This window comes from Schistocerca piceifrons, unplaced genomic scaffold (genome assembly GCF_021461385.2).
Source record: "Schistocerca piceifrons isolate TAMUIC-IGC-003096 unplaced genomic scaffold, iqSchPice1.1 HiC_scaffold_278, whole genome shotgun sequence".
Taxonomy (NCBI): Eukaryota; Metazoa; Arthropoda; class Insecta; order Orthoptera; family Acrididae; genus Schistocerca; species Schistocerca piceifrons.
Genome location: NW_025728491.1, coordinates 75,001 through 77,500, shown reverse-complemented (window position 1 = coordinate 77,500; position 2,500 = coordinate 75,001). Strand labels below are relative to the sequence as shown.

Below are 2,500 nucleotides of genomic sequence, written 5' to 3'. Positions count from 1 at the left end.
CATGTTAAACACCTTGCAAGTCTTGCTCACTTTCCACATGCTCCTGCTGTACACTGTAATGTGGATGGCAGCAGGACGTACATGCCGCCCCTCCCCACGTCCCCACCTTGCCCCCTGCCTTCGCAAGCTGGTTGGTGAGAAGTTTGCATGTTCAATGCCCTTCGCATGCGACGTACTCAGGCTACGTTGTGGTGCGGCCTGTGTCAACTGTCCGCTGATGTCGTACGCGTGAACCACAATCTGTACTGCACATTCGTCCTTATGTACTGAATGATACATCGTGGCACATGTGTGACCGCACAACGACTGCGCCCAAAAACGGCGGACCATACAGTGCAAATATTGTGCACGCAGCTACGTGTCGTCTCCCTATGAGAGCTGGATTGCAGTGTGGTACGCCATAGAGACGTGTGGGAGGAACGGACGCCGTGGATGGCGATCAGCATGAGCTGTCTGTTGATGTATTCGGACCTAGTCGTCTCTCCTCACACACCGTGATGGCATGGTGCACCGCGTTCCATATCTGCGACATGCTACAGAGGCCGGTTGACAGTCGTTCGAGCAATGGACATCGCATACGTACGGGGGCCACCTTCCACGTATTGTCTAGGCGTGCACATTTTGTTGCGTGTATGTGGGCAGACGTAGTGTGGCGTGACACCTGACACAGGCATGCAATAATCGTTGAAGTTGCAAATGGCGATGGACGCCTGCGTTTTCTGGTGAAGTTACGCAAATGAACAAATGGTAACCTGTTGTGGTGCGGTTGTTCTCGCTAGGGGTGAATCGGTGATGGCGACGATAGGTTGAGGTACTAACCGGTTGTTCCAGCGATACCCACCATGCCGACGAAACTGAACGGCATCTGGGTGTGAAGCGATACGCGGCGGTGGCTGGGTGGGACCGTCCCCGGCCGGTGAGGGGGCGCCTCCCGGCGTGCTGGCCGCGCGGTGCGTGGGCGCACGCGCTACAGCCGGCTGGTGGGGGCGGCCAGTGGCAGGCGCGCCGGCCGACGGACGCGGCAGGCGTCGCAGCTGCGCGCCGGCGCACCCTGCGCGCGGCGCCGTGCGGCCAAAGTAGGTCCTCGCGGGCCCGGTGCGAAGCGCGGTGGACATCTTCAGTGTGCTGGTCCGATTGAGGACTGTGTGCGTTGAGGATGCGCCGCCGCCCGGCGCTCGGCGCCGCGACGCCGTCTGCTGCTCGGTCGCCCCAGCGGTTCTCGCTGGTGGTTTGTATCGCAGCTGTGCGGATGTGTTGGCGCGTGCGCTGTGCTGGGAGAGTTCGCTTCGGCACCCAAGTGGGGCTTTTGTCCTTCTGTGGCGCTGGCGTTGGAGCTGCCGGTCACCGTAGGTGGCGCGTGTTGTCTCCCGCCGGCAATGCCACGACAGCACGCTCCCGGGCCTCTGTCGGCAGCGGCAAGCTCAGTTGGGAGCACGGGTGGTCGCACCGAAAGCGTCTACTCGCCTAACTCCGGGCGATTGCGCCTCTCTCGAACCCGACCAAGTACTTGGGACGGCGCTGCGCGCCGCCGGGACCTGAGAGGGTTTCGAGGTGTATTGTGCAGGGGAGCTCAGCCTCCTCCTGTTTGCAGAATGATTGAGCGGACGCTTGCGTGTTCGCGCGGGCCCCCGGGACACACTCCCGGGCGGCCGGCTGCTCAGCTCTAGTTGACGCAGCTCCCTGGTTGATCCTGCCAGTAGTCATATGCTTGTCTCAAAGATTAAGCCATGCATGTCTCAGTACAAGCCGCATTAAGGTGAAACCGCGAATGGCTCATTAAATCAGTTATGGTTCCTTAGATCGTACCCACGTTACTTGGATAACTGTGGTAATTCTAGAGCTAATACATGCAAACAGAGTCCCGACCAGAGATAGAAGGGACGCTTTTATTAGATCAAAACCAATCGGTCGGCTCGTCCGGTCCGTTTGCCTTGGTGACTCTGAATAACTTTGGGCTGATCGCACGGTCCTCGTACCGGCGACGCATCTTTCAAATGTCTGCCTTATCAACTGTCGATGGTAGGTTCTGCGCCTACCATGGTTGTAACGGGTAACGGGGAATCAGGGTTCGATTCCGGAGAGGGAGCCTGAGAAACGGCTACCACATCCAAGGAAGGCAGCAGGCGCGCAAATTACCCACTCCCGGCACGGGGAGGTAGTGACGAAAAATAACGATACGGGACTCATCCGAGGCCCCGTAATCGGAATGAGTACACTTTAAATCCTTTAACGAGTATCTATTGGAGGGCAAGTCTGGTGCCAGCAGCCGCGGTAATTCCAGCTCCAATAGCGTATATTAAAGTTGTTGCGGTTAAAAAGCTCGTAGTTGGATTTGTGTCCCACGCTGTTGGTTCACCGCCCGTCGGTGTTTAACTGGCATGTATCGTGGGACGTCCTGCCGGTGGGGCGAGCTGAAGGCGTGCGACCGCCTCGTGCGTGCTCGTGCGTCCCGAGGCGGACCCCGTTGAAATCCTACCAGGGTGCTCTTTATTGAGTGTCT

The 2,500-nt window shown here is 58.4% G+C and overlaps 1 non-coding gene across 1 annotated transcript in view; it reads left to right on the top strand.

Annotated features, from left to right (window-relative positions):
• The first annotated feature begins 1,677 nt into the window (after positions 1–1,677).
• Positions 1,678–2,500, top strand: part of LOC124744164 — a 1,909-nt gene continuing 1,086 nt past the window's right edge. Inside the window, exon 1 of the ribosomal RNA XR_007010653.1 lies at positions 1,678–2,500. This exon is cut by the window's right edge and continues 1,086 nt beyond it. This is a non-coding gene — a ribosomal RNA (small subunit ribosomal RNA).